At 41.8% G+C, this 18,669-nt stretch overlaps 1 protein-coding gene across 1 annotated transcript in view; it reads right to left on the bottom strand.

Annotated features, from left to right (window-relative positions):
- Positions 1-18,669, bottom strand: part of LOC140302885 (semaphorin-3D) — a 150,247-nt gene that overhangs the window by 60,384 nt on the left and 71,194 nt on the right. The gene's annotated exons all lie outside the window — the stretch shown is intronic.

The following is an 18,669-nucleotide window of genomic DNA, read 5'->3' as shown; positions in this document are numbered from 1 at the left end:
TACAGGCCACCGTAGTCAGCAGCCTGGCGGAGTAATACAATCTGTGCTTCAACATTAAGGTGTTTGCATTCATTCAGTCATTTTCTGGACCCGCTGCCCTGAAAATGGCTGCTGTTCAGAGACGTGCTGACGAAGCGGAACAAGTTGAATAAAGTTTGACTTTTCTGAGTTTTGTTTCATTTAATTTCGCTTTATAGCCTGAAAAATACGGTATTTATTTTCTACTAAATGTTAACGCTCTAAATAAATTAATTTAAACTATTTACAAGCTTATTCTCACATCAACTGACAGCTCAGGTACAGTTTACAAACCTTAGATTTTCATTCACTCGACCCATGTGACCACAGTCCAGCCCGAAATAATGTCTCATATATGGGAAACTATCCAGGCTTTAAAACTATCCAGGATTAAAAACTATCCAGGCTTTAAAACTATCCAGACTTAAAAACTATCCAGGTTTAAAAACTATCCAGGTTTAAAAACTATCCAGGCTTTAAAACTATCCAGGCTTTAAAACTATCCAGGATTAAAAACTATCCAGGTTTAAAAACTATCCAGGCTTAAAAACTATCCAGGATTAAAAACTATCCAGGATTTAAAACTATCCAGACTTAAAAACTATCCAGGATTAAAAACTATCCAGGTTTAAAAACTATCCAGGCTTAAAAACTATCCAGGCTTTAAAACTATCCAGGCTTTTATGAAGGACCTTTCTCCCACTCACCTGCAAACAATCACACCCCAACACTCGTCTCCCCTCTTCATTGACTCCCTAAACTCTCGGCTGTTTTTCCTGCTGCACATGACCCCCGAGCCCACCCACTTCCACCCTCTTTCAGGTTCATTAAACAAGTCTCAATCTCCAAACTTTTCCCAGAACAACCTTGTCCGTTATTTCCTCTCATTACCTCACTCCCTCCTCTCCTCACCTATCAAACAGCCTCTTAGCCTCCACTTACTGTAAGAAGCCAGAGGAACAAAGAAGGCTGCCCTCCTCTACTTTCCAAAACTCTCTGGATCAGACAAGCGCATGCAGCTTTCTTCTGTCTCAAACCAAAGATTTTCTGTCATTATTGTCTAAATGAAGGAGGGCAGATCCTTCAACCAGCCCATCAGCTGCAGCTTGGACAGGTGCAGGGAGAAAATAAAAGACACTGAATGTTTCTGAAGCAAACACACAAAAGATATTCAAGCTGAGAGCGGAGTTACTGATGCCATTTCCAGAGAAGATGCCGAAGGTTCGTGTGCTGATCTGCAGAGTTTCAGAACGTTTTCAGAACGTTTTCTTCTGGCTGAAAGAGGAAGGAGCGTCTGTCAGCCTCCATTTCTCCATCTGAGACACACAGTCCTGTTAATGATTTAACTGTTTATGTTGAATCTTGGCCTCGGCTCCGTCTCCTCTGCACTGTGTCTGAGGCTCTGAGGCTCTGAGGCTCTGACGGGTTAAAAGTGTGCGAATCTGAACCTTAACACAGCAGAAACAACATTTTCACCAGGAACGTTCATCTCTAAATGCTTCTGAACTCTCTCCAAGGAGGCTTCAGCTTGACTTTTCACATCTTCTTATTTCAGGGCCTGAAGCTTTAAATCACCGTTAAAGAGTTTCCTTTAAAACTTTGTGTCAAATAACTGCCGACATTTAACACATCAACTTTCAGGATTTTAAACCAGTGCACTTCTATTAATGAGGCTCAACTGCTGGCTTACTTCTCTTAACTTATCAGCTGTTTGTGCTACTGTAGGAACACAGAGGAAGAGTCTGTGGATCAAAAATATCTTTATTCCTAAAAGTCGCTGATCAACTGAGTCTCAGTTCTGCCGTATAATAATATATAATAATATATAATAATATGCCGTATAATAATCAACACAGTGACCAGGATGTTGCTGGAAAAACAGAAACGTCTTTAAGTCTTTGCAGAAGTAATGTCCAGGAGGAAGATTTCCAACCAGTCTGACTCGGTTTCTGGTGGACTCAGCAGATCTGCAAATCTGGGTCGTTATTCGGCTGAAATGGTGACAAATTAAACAATAACCTGATATAAAATGATGCTGTAAAAAATCTACAGTGTAGCTTCTTCTGTCCCTGCATCAGAATTCTTCCCTGTTTCTCCGAACTTTGCTCTCTGTTTTCCAAGTAAAGCCTGAATAAGACCCAAAGCCAGACTGGCTGAAGCGGAGATGATGTGGAAGCAGAGCAGGAACAAAATTAAGAGAAAGGATGAGGAAGTCGAAACCATTTCTTTCCTCGATCATCGTAAAGAAGATAAATGGGAGATCAATGGCAGATAAAATGTCTAACAAGGATGCAGCAGAAAGACAGAGCGCTAACAGTAAAGGAGGAGGATCACAGAGCTGGTTAACAACAGATGGTGGAATCCTGGACCTGGCTGCAGGAACAACTCTAACAGCTCTCTGCTCAGCTTTAAGACTATCCGGGCAGACAGAGACTGCAGACAGAGCGCTAACAGTAAAGGAGGAGGATCACAGAGCTGGTTAACAACAGATGGTGGAATCCTGGACCTGGCTGCAGGAACAACTCTAACAGCTCTCTGCTCAGCTTTAAGACTATCCGGGCAGACAGAGACTGCAGACAGAGCGCTAACAGTAAAGGAGGAGGATCACAGAGCTGGTTAACAACAGATGGTGGAATCCTGGACCTGGCTGCAGGAACAACTCTAACAGCTCTCTGCTCAGCTTTAAGACTATCCGGGCAGACAGAGACTGCAGACAGAGCGCTAACAGTAAAGGAGGAGGATCACAGAGCTGGTTAACAACAGATGGTGGAATCCTGGACCTGGCTGCAGGAACAACTCTAACAGCTCTCTGCTCAGCTTTAAGACTATCCGGGCAGACAGAGACTGCAGACAGAGCGCTAACAGTAAAGGAGGAGGATCACAGAGCTGGTTAACAACAGATGGTGGAATCCTGGACCTGGCTGCAGGAACAACTCTAACAGCTCTCTGCTCAGCTTTAAGACTATCCGGGCAGACAGAGACTGCAGACAGAGCGCTAACAGTAAAGGAGGAGGATCACAGAGCTGTTTAACAACAGATGGTGGAAACCTGGACCTGGCTGCAGGAACAACTCTAACAGCTCTCTGCTCAGCTTTAAGACTATCCGGGCAGACAGAGACTGCAGACAGAGCGCTAACAGTAAAGGAGGAGGATCACAGAGCTGGTTAACAACAGATGGTGGAATCCTGGAGCGTCTCTGCAGCCCAGATGTTGAGCTGCTGGCTGTGAGTTTCTGTCCATGTTGTCTGCTGAGAGTTCACCTGAGTTACCTGCTGACGCTGTGTGTGACATCATCAGCTGAGTTGTTGCTAAGCTACAGAACCAACAGCCCAACCCACTGATGGAGACCTCTGAAGGTTTCTACCACACCTTCCTCTCTGCTACCCTTCAGCTTTCCACATGTTTGTCAGCTGATTTATATTTTACTTTTGTTATTTATACATAAAAGTAACATAAATTTAAAGAGAATAAACTTTTATCACCTTTTTTCTCCACAAAAACTCCACATCAGCTGTCAGGATTCAGTTTTTAGCTCCACTGCTTCTCTTCATCTTCCACAACCGATCAAACCCTAACAGACAGTTTGGATAAAACCAACTAATGTGGAAGATGGATCCATGTGCAGAATATCTCTCATTCTGCGAGTTATTTCTTTCATTTGCAGACTGAATTTAAACCAAACTGCGCTGCTTTGTGGGTAGAAACTCTGCAGACGAATCCAGCTCTGTCTGCATTTTAAAGGATAAATGAGGACACTATATGGAGGAGTCCTCAGGGAGTCTCGGCCCACGGGCCACACTGGAATATCCCCCCCACCCTGCTCACGTCTTACAGTTTATGGGAAAAAGTAACAGAGGCTGAAAAACTCTCATGTTCCCCTTAAATCAACGTTTGACAGCAGGAATGTTTTATTTATTCTGGTCATTTAAATGACTGTTTAAGCACAATAAAACCACTGAAATGTTCCTGTTTCCTTAAAAATAAAACAGAAAAACAGGAATTAAACTCCTCACGATTCAGAGGTCGATCATATTGCAGATCACTGCTTCTGGCTCCTCCTTCTGTGGATTATCAGAAGGTTTGTACCTCAGTGATGACGACAGAAAGGTGGAGGAAACAATCCCGACTGACCCTGCAATCTGGAGGCTGTCATCATGAGACGTCTGGTTCTGGTTTCACACTAAAAATACATTCAATTTCATCTGGAAATAATGCCAAATGTTAGATTAATGCGTCTTTATATCATCATTTTTACAAAAACAGCAACAACAGACAGAGGCGCTGTGTCCACTGTGGCTGCAGCTGGTAAAATACGCTTCCTTTTAAAATAAAGGCCACAGAAGATGCTGAAGGAAGGCCATGAAGCCGTTATAAGTTCATTTCAGACTGTCTTTTTGCTGCTGCAAACACATCTGAGCCCGATTATCTGGTTCCTGCAGCTATTTTCTGTCTGTCGACAGGTAATAATGAGTTTCATGTGTTAATGTTGTCAGAGATATGAGGCGCATTCGGACAGAGACCTTCAGTGACCTCAACAGTTCTGCAGCTTTCTGAAACCTTTAAAGTGTCCTGATCAACAGTTCTGCAGCTTTCTGAAACCTTTAAAGTGTCCTGATCAACAGTTCTGCAGCTTTCTGAAGCTCTTTCAGAGTTTTTCTTTGGACATTTTCTGCTTTTTCCCTCATTTTCAGTCCTTGTTCCTGAGCATTTTCAGTGTTTTTTCTTTGTTCAGCCACTTAACTCTGACCTTTGACCCATTCAGGCAGAAAAAAGGCTCCTAACTCAAGGGATGAACCAGTGTTGTGTCGACACAGAACAGACAACTTAGCAAAGAAGCCATTTTAAACTGGATCTTTAGGCACTTTGTTACCAGCAGCCTGTCACAAAGACACATCATTTGTTCCCATTTCTTTAGCTGCATCTATGAAAAACAGCAAAGAAAACACAGTTTGACAGACAGAAAATAGGATTTCTGCAGCAACAAGGTGATTCCCAAAGAGCTATTAGCTGAAAACTTGGCATATCTCAGCATGGTGTGCAGTGTGTCCTTAAAACATTTGAGGAAACTGGACAAGTGGAGGACAAAAGAAGAAGTGTCAGGCCTAAAAAACTATCTCCAGCAGATGAACAGGATCTGAAAGTGATGTCCTTAAGAAAGAGGAAAAAATCCAGCTGTGACCTGACAGGACCTGAGAGATGCATCTGGACCTTCAGCTGATCCATCTACTGTTGGCCCAAGCCTCATCAGAAATGGTCTCCATGGAAGGGTGGCTGTCAAGAAGCCGTTCTTAAGGAAGGGAAACAGGGAGAAAAGGCTGAGCTGTGCCAAATGACACAAGAAGTGGACTGAAAATCAGTGGCAACAGGTCTTATGGAGGGATGAATCCTCCCCAGAGCCCGGACCTCAACATTATTGAAGCAGTGTGGGATCATCTGACAGAGAACGGAACAAAAGGCAGCCCACATCCAAAGAAGAGCTTTGGGATGTCCTTCAAGAAGCCTGGAGAACTATTCCTGAAGACTCCTTAAAGAAATGACAGAAAGCTCGTCTCAGAGGGTTCAGGCTGTGTTGGAGGATAAAGGAGCTCAGACCAGAGATTCACTTTAAAGCTGCTCAGAACTGAACTGATACACTATATTTACACACGTTTTAATGAATCATTGCACATATTTCCTGTTTTCTTAGGGCTCAGACTTGCACTCTACTGTTTCTCTTAAGGCAAACTCTCAGATTGAAGGGAAAGATGCTGAAACTATATTTTCATGTCTGGTCAAATCTTATTATGTTACACCACCTTACCCTCCCATACCTGAGCCAGAACATCAAAAAGAAACAAATAATAACAAAATAATGAATATTTCATTCAAGACAAAAAGGAAAATCTGAATTCAATTCGACTAAAATGCCTAAATCTGCTCAAACCTTAACTTTTAACCACGTTTTAACCCTAAAAGTGAGTCGCTCTCTGCTCTTAAAAGGAAGTCAAAGGGCCACAACATGACTAACACGTGCACACACGTGCACACACGTGCACACACACTCCCAGAGCTGAACCTGAAGACACCAGAGTTTTAATTAACAGCAGCCGACCCGTCGTGGCCTCGTCTCTCTGTTCCTGCTCTGCTCTGCTTCGTCTCAGGTGGCTGACAGCTTCATTAACCTCAGGAAACCGCTCTGTGTCATCCCCCCCCTCTCTCCACCTTCCTTTCTTTCCCTTCAGGTCCTCTTTTCTTCCCTTTCTTCTCCACTGACACTTTAGTCTCTCCTCTCATCAATTTCTCGTGACGTTTCACTCCATCATGCCTTCTCCTCTCGTTAGTTTTCCTCCTTTTTTCTGCTCTCCTCTTATTTTTCTCCTAAATCTACAAACTACAGTCACGGCGGGGTGAAAGGGTTAAAGGTCGAGGTTCGCGGCGTGACGCTACAAGGTGCAACGCCTCCTGGGTGGCTGTGCGGAACACATTCCTGAGCTGAGTCGTAGCGCTGGGTCGGTGGGTGTTTGTGGAGGCGATCGGCTCTGACAGATTCCCTGCAGCAACACGCTGGGTGCCTCTATCTAATAATAAGACCAGCCACAAATATGGCAGAACACCTCTGATTGAACTGCATGTGCGCTGCTGCTGGTGTGCACGTGTGCTGCTGCCGGTGTGCATGTGTGCTGGCAGCTGTCGGAGCGATAATTAGAAATTTGTGCGTACACGAATGTGCCAGTTCATGTTTTTATATGTCTGAGTGAGCAGCTATCACAATACTGGCTGGATGTGTGTCCAGATAGCACACTGTTAGCTTTGGGTTGTCACAGCTATCAGTGTGTGTGTGTGTGTGTGTGTGTGTGTGTGTGTGTGTGTGTGTGTGTGTGTGCATGTGTGAATTTCCCATCCCACAGTCACACATGAGGTCAGTGTGTTTTGGTTGGATTTTTTCCACACGAGAGTCAGAAACTAACAGCAGCTAAATCTGCTGCAAACCAACTCAGACCCAAACAGGCACCAGAGCTTCACATCAGACCCGAGGAAATGTCGTGAAAGCGCTCCGAACATGTGGTTCCACGCAGAAACGCTGCTTTCTCTTCGTCTTAACTCGAGTTATTACTCAAATTACGCCATCTCCCATCGGCTGGGAAGCATCTGACAGGTGTTCAGGTAAAGCACCATGATGAGGACAGCATGCATGGACCGGATCCTGACAGTTCTGACTCATTAACCGAGCCGTTTGGTCTCAGTATTTCAGGGGAAAGACGTGTCTGAAGAACAGCTGCATGGCAAAAAAGACGATAAAATCCAGTAAATTAAATCATGTGTCTTCATTAAGCCGTGAAACAGCACGAGTGCATCCTTATTCTGACTGGTTCTGTCTTTTAAGAGGTTCTGACCCACCACCCAAGTCCCCAAACACATGCACTCAAACGTGCACACATGGGTGTGTGAGTGTCATTCCAACAATACAGGAAGTACTTTAAAATACAAATATAATATAATAAAACTCTATAAAATGAAAAAAATAGTTAAAAAGGAATAAAAATGAATGATTAAACAACAGATTAAGATTTGGTAGAACTAAGGAAGGCTAGAGATGGCATAGGATGCAGTAAATACAATTATATTTAGCATAAAATCATTAGGAAAGAACTAAATGCAAGTAAAATACTGTAAAGTATATAAATGAATAATATTCAAAGATTAAATCAACAGCAGTTTTCTGGGGGCTTGCAGGAGCTTCTCATGCTGATAATTAACATTTTCATGGGTTCTCATGCACAAGGACAAAGGTGGAGAGCCTTTAAAAGGACGTTTTTCATGGCAAAAACTTCAAAAAGTCCATTTTTGAAGAACACAGCTGAGCTGGGGTATTTTTTATTATTTTATTTAAGGCAGCGTTTCCAAAGCCCGGTCCTTGAGGCAAACAGTCCTGGCTGTTTTCCACGGTTCCAACACACCTGATTCAAATAAACCGACCGGCTCCTAAAGCTCTGCTGTTCGGGACCCATTCATTTGAAGCAGGTGTGTTGGAGCAGGGAACCGTGGAAAACAGGCAGAACCGGGCCTTGGAATCATTGATCTAAAGATGCCGTAGGGCTGAAATCAGCTCCATGTGTCGAGCGCTTTGATTTATGATCAAACACGGTATTCCCGTGTGTCTGAGAGTCAGAGGGTTCTGTTTGAATTCTGAGCTGAACCATCTGGAGCGTGACATCAGTGTGAAAAAGGAGTTGGAGGTGGATTCCAGGAGGTCCAGGACTTCAGGGACTCCAGGACTTCTGTGACTCCAGGACTTCTGTGACTCCAGGACTTCTGTGACTCCAGGACTTCAGTGACTCCAGGACTTCAGTGACTCCAGGACCTCTGTGACTCCAGGACTTCTGTGACTCCAGGACTTCAGTGACTCCAGGACCTCTGTGACTCCAGGACTTCAGTGACTCCAGGACTTCTGTGACTCCAGGACTTCAGCGACTCCAGGACTTCTGCGACTCCAGGACTTCAGTGACTCCAGGACTTCTGTGACTCCAGGACTTCTGTGACTCCAGGACTTCAGTGACTCCAGGACTCCTGTGACTCCAGGACTTCTGCGACTCCAGGACTTCTGTGACTCCAGGACCTCAGTGACTCCAGGACCTCAGTGACTCCAGGACCTCTGTGACTCCAGGACTTCTGTGACTCCAGAACTTCTGTGACTCCAGGACTTCTGTGACTCCAGGACTTCTGTGACTCCAGGACTTCAGTGACTCCAGGACTTCTGTGACTCCAGGACTTCTGTGACTCCAGGACCTCTGTGACTCCAGGACTTCCCATCAGTGGAGAGAAGTCGGAGGTACAGCTGAGCAAATACCTGGAAGTCCAATCAGACAGTCCTCCTCTCTCTCTCCCAGCTGTATAACGTCTACAACCTTGTGCTTGTTACAGCAGATTTCCTGCAGAGATTTATAATATTCTTCTGTTTCTGATTATTAGCATTTAATGTATATTTGCATGCTAGCAAGTCCAAACACATGATGGTGATTATATAGAATACGACCAGCGCAGCTGTTGCTGTTAATGTGCATTTATGCTGATTTCAACAAAAATATGACCATAAAGTGAGGTTTGTTCAGCTGAGTGTTCGGTGTGTAAATCAGTTTTGTTGTTTACCGACAGAAAGTAGAGTTAAGAAGATTAAATGTTCTCCACAAAAAGAACCAGGAAACCGATGCAAATACTCTGATACCTCAATGCTCCATAACTCTGACTCTTTATGTGTAATTCAGGAGCTTCTACAGTGTAACTGTGTTCTTATCAGCTTCACAAATCCAAGTTTCAAACTTTTCTAACTCAACATGTCCAACTTTAAGCTAAAATAACTGTAATTTTCTGTAATCATGAAGCAGACACCAGTAAGAAAAATATTCTCGCCTGAACACAAAGTCAGAAAAGAGGAATCTGTCACAGAGGAGAACTTTAACCCTTTAATGTCCTGCACAGTTTTTCAGTGTCTCACTGACAAGATGAAGCAAACTTACCTAAACTATCTCAGCTTCTCTAAGTCACGCGAAAGGAGATTCTACATTATGTCGTAACCTTTTCTAATCTTTATACTTTTACCATAAATTTCCACCCAAACGTTTATGAAAAATCTGTTTTTCATTATTACTGCACAAAGTAAGTGAAAAAAATGCTTCGAGAGGGTGAAGACGCAGTCAGTTTCAGGCCTTTAGACGGATGATAAAACCTGTATAACACTGTGGAATGTGCTGAAATGTGCTGAAATGTGCATCGAGTCTCCACAGACACCAATCCTCACATGTGCTGCAAATGCACCTGCAGACGTTTAAGTGTGTGATCACTTTTTAGGATTTATACGAATATGAAAAAGAAAGTGTGCGAGTGCCAGAAGATAAAACAGAGCAGAAGAACACTCTGAAGCCTCAGATTTAAGCGTTTTAAAGCGTCTTATGTGCCATCTTTTGTCCCTTTACTCCTCAGTCAATAACATACGTGCCCACGTGCACACACACGTGCACACACACAGACCTACAGTGCGTCTCCCTGCAGGATGAGGGCTGATCTCTCAGGAATCCTGTTTGGGTCAGACTCGGGGTCACCGGTGACGCACACCCTCTGTCTCCCAGTGTATATCTGTGATCTGTTCATGTGTTTATGAGGAGGAGGAAGTATTTATAGGCTTCACTGAAGTAAAATGACTGAAATCATAACGTAAAAAACACTGGCCCAGCGAACTGTTGCAGGTGGATGTTTGAACTGCAGCTTATCAACTAGTTTGTGAAGGACTGCAACTGATGACTTTTTATGTTTTCATTCAAAAACAGGGCTTTAGAAGAGGTGAAGCAGTAAAACTCGGTGAGTCTGGAGATCAAAGGGAGCACATGTAAGTGTGCGTTTGCCCCTGAAGCTTCAGTCTGAGCATCTGCCTTATAAATGTTAATAGTCTGTGTGCTGTCGATCCTGCAGCTAAAAACGCAGCAGAGAACCACGCCGTAGTTCATTAAATAAGTTCACTGCTTCCCTTTACGGCCGTGAAAACCACTGATCTGCTACTGTTTCCAACAGCAAACGCATGACCACCTAAAGCCTTTTTATTTTAGCTGTGACAGATTTACGTTCTTCAGAAACAGGAAACTTTACGCAGACGTATTTTCTCCCAGCTTCACTATTTATCCTCATTATACACAGAAGAAGAGATTATAGAGGACCAAGATCAACAGAACCTACAACCAGGAGAATTTTAGCAGCCTGTACTAGCAGGTAAACAGATGTTTGCTCCGTACAACTGTAGTTGTTCGAGAAGCTGTTCTGGGGTCAACTTTCCTCTTCAGTTTCACTCATCGCAGCCATCCTGGTTAAAATGATCAGAGTTCATCCCTCTGTAGCACAACTAGCCCCAACTGCAGTGTGTCCAAGTCTTAAGTGTGGTTCAACATTGTCACAGTCTGAAACTGTTGTACTTTGCAATCTGACAGCGTTACTCCACTCCTTCCAGGGCAGCTCCTTCAGCTCTCACAGACTTTACTCATATTCATATAACGACACGCAGGACTTCAGACTTCAGTGGAGACCCTTTCCATAATGTTTCCTCTATTCCTGTCAATAACAAATAAATACATAAATAAACAAAAGCAATGGATATTCAGGTATTTGTCGATGCTAAATACAGTTGTTTCCCTGAGTGGCAGCCTGTATGCTAACAATGCTACAAAGTGGAGACAATGAAGACGAGGAGAACAACAAACTTGGCAAAACATCTTTAAGACCAACATGCTGGTCTTTATTGGGATTTGAGAGAGCTCAGTTGACACTATTTCAGCCATAATCAATAATTAAACAGTCATAAACATTAACCTGGCCACAGAGTAAAGTTAACGTTAGCCATTTAACGATTAGCAATTAGCTAATAGCCACATTAGCTGCTAATTTTGGCTAGTGTCCAATGGCTAATGATAAACCCCAAATAATAAAATAATAATAAAAAGTAACACAAAGTGGTATTTTAACCAGATGACACAATTATTTTTGTCTGGCAAGTGCTATGTTTTCTCCTGAGGCTAATAAACTCCATCTGATCAACACTTTGGTCACCAGAGGCAGAGATAATAAACTAGGCTGGAGCTGAAAACATTTGCATGGGTCAGACTCTGTTTGTACTGTGGCTAAATTTGGTTTCCAACCATTTATTCAACAAATTCATCCAAGCTATGACCACATTCTATGCAGAATACAGCACAATGAAACAGACAATCATGGATCTTGGGGAGAAACCAGACTTCTTTGGCCACTTTGAACCAGCAGAGCCACATCATTTATAGCTGAAAGCGCCACTGAAGTAAATAAAAGCCTCAGCCACTAATTGAGGAAACACCATATTTTCCTGGGTATTGGTTTGAAACTCGCTTACAATAACTCACAATAATCTGAGCCTGTCAATTGACATATTTAATAACCTCATTCTATTTCACTGGAGCTACTTAGAATTTGCTATTCAAAGCTTTCTTGCTCAGTTTGGATCTAACTGCAAAGATTTATATGCTAATATGCTATGTTACACACACAAAAAAGGGGAAAAATGGGCTAAAAACTCTTGAAATTTTTCGTTTAAGGTCATTTTAACATGATGATCCATTGTTTTAGCCAAGATGAGCTGCAACATAAATTAGAAAAATCCAACACAACAAGAGGTCAGCATGAGAACATTGACCTTCAGGATATAAGATGCTGTCACATCACCGCTTTATTCAATAAGACTTCTGTGAATTGTTGAGTCTTGCTTAAAAAAACAGTCTTTGTGAGGTCACAATAGCCTTTGCCCATCCAGTCTAATCAGCTAATATACACTTTTTAGCCATATTTAGCTCGTGAGCGGCTCCAAAATGCAGTACCTGCTGGTCTTCATGAGATTAAAAGGGGTCAGCCAGCCTGAGCAGATAGTCTGCAGTGATGACCGATGGTTTTACAGCTTGTAAAAAGTCTCTGTGATAGACAGAGAATGTCTGCAGAGCCTGAGCAGTGACCACTGGTGAAAGAGCCGGAAAAGTTCAAACTGAGTGAGGATTGCCTTATAAACGATGGTCAGACTGTTAGCTCTGCATTTATGAGGTATTTGTAGCCCTAATGTTACACCGGTGATTGTTTTCTGTCTGTTTATGATGAGTTTTCAGTCAGCGAGCACTAAAAATGTTTGGCCAGCCAAGCTGAACCTGTGGGAATGTCTGAAGGCTCCAGTAACCTGTTTTGTTGCCTCAGAGGAAATAAATTCATGCCGACTGAAGAGGAAGTCTGCAGTGGTTTTATGAAGCAGGAAGAGAGTTCTAAAGAATTAAATAAAACTGGTGAGAATAAAAGCACAAAAAACAATGCACCCAGAGAAAATGACAGGACTGGGTATGGGAGGAAGAGGAGTTGTAGGTTTAATGCCATCAGATTTTCTCTGAAGATGGCCCTAAACACCCCTCTGCTGTCATGGTCGATGAGTTTGTGTGTTTTGGCTTTGAATTTGTCTTTTTGTCTCTGGGTACTTTACTTACCCTGCATCCTGTTTGCTCTTCTAGGTGCTGCTCACTTCCTGCATCACACCTGGTTACTGATTGCTTCACCTGCTCCTTTTTGTAATCACCTCCTTCTTTACATATTCTCCAGTTTTTCCTTGGTTCAAAGCCAGATCTGTTTTCTTGTTAATCCTATTTGGTTACTGGCTTTTCCTGCCATGGCAGCGTCTTTAGTTAATTATATCAATAAAATCTCTGATTCCTCTGCCTATAAGTCCTGAATTTGGGTCATTTTCCTGCTTTTTCTCCACCAATGAATCATGACACCTGCCTCCTCACTATCCTCACTGCAGGACTGATCTTTGGGTGGCGCTTAGACTCCTGTTTCCTTTCAGACATGCACAGCTTTCTATAAATCTGGTGGCAGATCAGTGTGTTTTGTCACCATTGAGTGATTCCAGAATTTCTTTAAAACTATTTAAATAACATTTTTGGGCATGTTTTCCAAAGCCAGAATGTTCAGATATTAAATAAAAATGTTTTTAATTCAATAAAATGCTTAATGAACATCCTCTGAGTTCGTTCATGATGATTGTTTGCTGTTAGCATCTGTGTCCATTCCCCCCAGAAAGCCCCTTCTGTCCAGTGGTGTACCTCAAGGGTCCATGCTAGGTCCAATGCTGTTTTCCCTCTATATGTTGCTGCTGGGGTCCACACTCTAAATAACATAATATTGCTTACCAGTTCAATCTTAGCTGGCTTTCTTCCTAAACTTCCTAAATTTAAATGACAGTAAGACTGAAGTCTTTTAGTTCCAATTAAGAGTTAAGGATCAGGATCAGGATCTGTTTAAATCTCATCTTAAGACATGTGTTTTCAGGCTTTTCCAGGTTTTAACGGCTTGTTATTTATTACATAATCTGTTTTCACACTGCTTTTTATTTCATTCTACTTTATATTTCTATATATAATAATGCAATAATGTGTTTTTAAATGTGAAATAAACTTGATTTGGCAAAATAAGTTTCATGAAGTATCTTTGATCACCTGAAACCTCACTGGTTATTCTTACTTTACTAATTCTGTCCTTCCATCTTATCCATTCATTCTTACAGCAGATTTCTCTCTACACAAACGTCTCACTAATCAACGAGGAAACTGTACCTCTGCTTCTGGATCGGAAACATTTGTTGGCTTCACTGCAGTCGCTTGTTTCCAAGTGGGAAACATTCAGGAAAAAAGTGTTAATGAGACAGGAAGTGGGCAGACTGATGATTTCAGTGAGAGTGAAGTGCTCTGTTCTTATTATCAAGAGCCTCTATTTGTCCCTTTGATGTTCTATTTTTTAACTGAAGGCTGATTTTAATCAAAAATGGAGTTTTCTTTACAATCAGAGCGGGTTGGACAAATGATGGATGCGCAGTGGAGTCTCTGAGTCTTTGAACTTCACTGGGTTTTGTATTCCAGCACATTTTGGATTTAACATCTGAAGAGGCTGAAGGTAAAGTATCTTTAACAGTTTAACAGTCTTCACATAAAGGATGAACTAAATGCATGAATACTGGAGCTGAAGAGTGTTTTTGTTTCAGAAACAGAGACCGGGGGGTCTGGACCTCTGGAATCAGTGGTGTTTCCCCTCAATATTTCAGTGTAAACTGCATAACTTTTTAATTTTAAGTAAAATAATATGCATTGAAAGTGTTTGTGAAAATTAATGCTCAACAAATGAGGCTGTGTCAAGGTCTGCTTTGTTGTTAACAACAAATGCTCATCAGCACTTATGTCTCTTACCAAAAAAAGAGCTGAAATACTCTGAAAATACTTAATCTAATGTTTAATAACTCAATCAGAATCATTACATATACATGGTGAGCTATCGTTTTTGAGAAATATGTAAGTGTTTAAGGGTTGATGAACATTGTTCAAGCTACCAAGGCGTGAGTCTAACTTTTTGTGCCGTTTTCTTTAAATTTGTTCCAGTTTGAGTTTGAAAAATGTGAGTTTCCCTGCGGTCAGTGAATGCAGCATTAGATGCTCTCAGAGGCGCCTGAGCAGCAGTTAGAAGCTACTTTCTAAGAGTTACTGTTCAACAAAGACTGGATTTTTCCTTTTAACCAGGTTCAATTCTCTCCATTACTGATGTAAAACTCACTGAGTTTTCAACGGATTTTCTAGCAGTTATTTATGATACTTAAAAAGTGGATTTTTTACGACCAACAGCTTCTTTTTTTTCCATCCACGAGAATTAAAGACGTGTTGGGAAACCAGCTGAGGGCGTCCCACAGAAGAAACTGAGTCATCTCACCAGAAAAACAACAATAAGCTGCTGGTTGTTTGGTCTAATGCTGAAAATAATCCATGTTTACATTGTCCGAGTCTCCTTTGGTCACCTGAAGAATTGACTGTTGTCTCTGAGAAACAAAGGCCGATGCAGCATGATGTCATCAAAGCGCCACAACACGTCTGATGTTGGTCAGACAGTTAAACAAAGAGCTGAACCTCAGTGCAAACCAGAGCTTGTAATCTTGTATTCTAGTTTGATAGAGCAACATAAAATGTTCCTTCCTCTGTTTAAACCGGAGCTGTTTTAAATAGGGCAGCTCAGGGGTGGAGAGGTTGGCACCGTCACCTCACAGGAAGAAGCCTCAGCTGGGGCCTCCGGCGCCAAAACGCCTCAAATGATGACCGAAAAACTGACATAAATCAGTCAAACAGACATGAATTAAACAAATAAACTAAACTTATTCAAGTAAAAAGGACTGAAACAACCCAACATCAGGTGACATCATTATAAATGGTACTAAAATAATAATAAATTAAATAAAAATTCATTTTTATTCATAAGTTCCTTAGTCTAACTTTCTTTTTTTCACAAGATGGAAACATCTAAATAAATGTTTATATTTAAAGAAGCTCACATGACTGTTTCTGCTTCTAAATTACCAATATGGAGGACTTAAACAAGATCTAGATAAATACAACTATACATAAATGTCTTCAATAAATTAATTAAACATTTGCATGTGAATTATATAAAATTAGTATAAAAATGATTTAGGTAATAAAATTAGATGTTAACATTATGGCTTTAACTATCTGTCGGGCCTCTTTCTAATTTTTCATTTAATTTTCATTTGATTTAATGATTTATTCATATAATAATTCTAATTCTGTAAAGATTTTTCTCTTTTTTTTTTAGTTTTTACCTCCTTAGACATTTAAAAAGTGCAGCTATTTCTGCATCATGTCCTTAAAGCATTTTCTCTCCTTATTTATTTTTCATAAAGAGGCTTTTTCTCCATTTTGAACAGGTCTTCTCTAAATGAATGTCCTGTTCATCAGAACCATGTTCTGCAGTTTATGTTCCTCAAACCAGATCATGAAGCTTAAAATGCACCTGCTGCATGGAAACACAGTCACTGTGTCACCTCATATATGACCGGCTGCAGCTGACAGCATGTATTACCACAAATTACAGGAAGCAGGAACCAAACGGCTGTTTCTTCTGATGCAGAGAACATCCATGATGACACTGAGCAGCTAAAGCTAAAGCTAACCGAGCTGAGCAGCTAAAGCTAAAGCTAACCGAGCTGAGCAGCTAAAGCTAAAGCTAACGGAGCTGAGCAGCTAAAGCTAACGGAGCTGAGCAGCTAAAGCTAACGGAGCCTGTTTAATGGGCATCGTGGCATCACTCCCCACGCTGTAAATCTGTTAAACTCTCATTCATTCCTGAGCTGAAAAAAGCCTCTGCTGTTGACATTAATCATGACGTCACGGCACAGAGTTTCTAAAAACTCTTTTTACTGTGAGAGACATTTCTGTGGAAGTCTCATCCAGCAGATGTCTTTGTTCCAAGGACACATTCTTTCACTGATATTCAGGATACAGTTATAACGTTCTCTCCAGCTCCAACAGCAATGTGTCGCCTGGGAAAACCTTTAACTGGATACCGACTGTCCAAACATCACAAAAAGGAAAGCCAGGAAGTATTCTGACACTTTGCTTTAATCAGAAACTTCATCCAGTTTTCTCTGAGTGTGTTGCAGCGGTGGAAGCTGGGATGTTAACCCCCCCGCTCCAACTTGTGACAGTTATAATCGGAGAAGACATGACAGATGGTTCTGTTTTTGATCTCATATATGAGGCACAAAGGAGCTAAAGAGCTGCACAGTTCCTATGAATCTAAAACAGTTCTGAATCCTTTCTGTAGGAGTTCCACCGAGAGCCGTGATGGATGGCAGCCATGAATGCTGCTGCCGTTCAGATGGGCCACAAAGCCACGCAAATCAGGCACAAAAAGCTTAAATGAGCAGAGTTAGAAGCAGCAAAAAAGCCCAAACGGCAGAGGGGAAACTCATTTGTCTGGTTGGTGGCGTAGAGGTGGCGTTTCAGCACCCGAGGAATGCACCAGAAGCTCCTCACTGACTCTCTCTGTTATGTCTGTGGTCATGGAATGAATCAAAGATCGAGCCACTTACGTCCTTCCACGATTAAAACATGAAAAAGCTTTGCTTCAAAAGCTTTTATGAGGAGAGTTTAACGCTGTTGGAACTAATCTGCCCCCGGCCCTCCGAGGGCCCCGAAGCTTCAGCTTTACTCTCACAGACATTTTAGCTCCTTTTTTAACTGTAAATCAGTTTATTTCTGAGACGCCCTCAGCTGACGCTCACATTTCTGTGGTCAAACCGCTGAAACTGAAGAGGCTCAAGGAAAAAGTGTGATGTTATTTTCCTCTTTAATTCAGCCCAGAGGTACGACTCCTTATGTCAGTGAGACTGAAAAAAATACTGAAAAAAGGCCACGAAATGCTTCAAACAAACAAAGGAAACTATTTATTACAGCATCTTTGGCATTTTTATACGTAGATGACTGTGTCAAGCTCTGAAAATAAATAACATTATTGAAAACAGACGAGAAAACCAGATCAGCTGGATGATATTCACTGGAAGTACAAGTTTAGGGGAAGCTGGTTTGACCACAGAGAAGTCGACTAAAACAACTTTTCATTGAGTAAAAAGTCTCTAAACAACAACCGTTCCGGGTATAAACTGATGCAAATCTGGATTAAATAAACCTGGATTAAATACTGGATAGTGTAGTGGTAAGATTGCCTTCCATGTGGGAGACCTGGGTTCAAATCCTCTGCATGAAAGGTATTACCTCCAGTAGGGGTCCTTAGGCAAGACCCCCTTACCCTACATGCCTACCTGTAAGTCGCTTTGGATAAAAGCATCTGCTAAATACATAAACATAAATAAACATAAATAAACTGCTCCATGAGGAGTTTAAAGTTGGTTGACTGCAGAGTCAAAGCCAGATTTTCATCGATTTTGGAGGAAAATGTTAGAATTTCTCAAACAAATTACGATTACAAACATGCTGGTGATGCACAGAGCGAGCAGAGCGGCCCACCTGCTGCCTGGACCCTCAGGATTAAAGATGGACGCGCCGGAGACGTAAAAACAACAACCTGACATGCTTTACCACACATCCTCAAATCTAACGTTTGGATAATCAGAGCATCAATTAAGCACAAATGTGAAGACTCCTGGTGAGACTCCTGGTGAATCCTGGGATGCTCAGACTCAGCCAAGTCCCAGATAACTACAGCGTCTGTTGTCCAGTCTGTTGCTAACTCTAAGCAACCAGCTGTCCTGCTCATATGAGCGAGTTTTAAACT

This window comes from Leuresthes tenuis, unplaced genomic scaffold, assembly GCF_036924035.1.
Source record: "Leuresthes tenuis unplaced genomic scaffold, fLeuTen1.0.hap1 SCAF_3, whole genome shotgun sequence".
Taxonomy (NCBI): Eukaryota; Metazoa; Chordata; class Actinopteri; order Atheriniformes; family Atherinopsidae; genus Leuresthes; species Leuresthes tenuis.
Note: the sequence above shows the minus strand (reverse complement) of the source record. Positions and strands in the feature narration are given on the sequence as shown.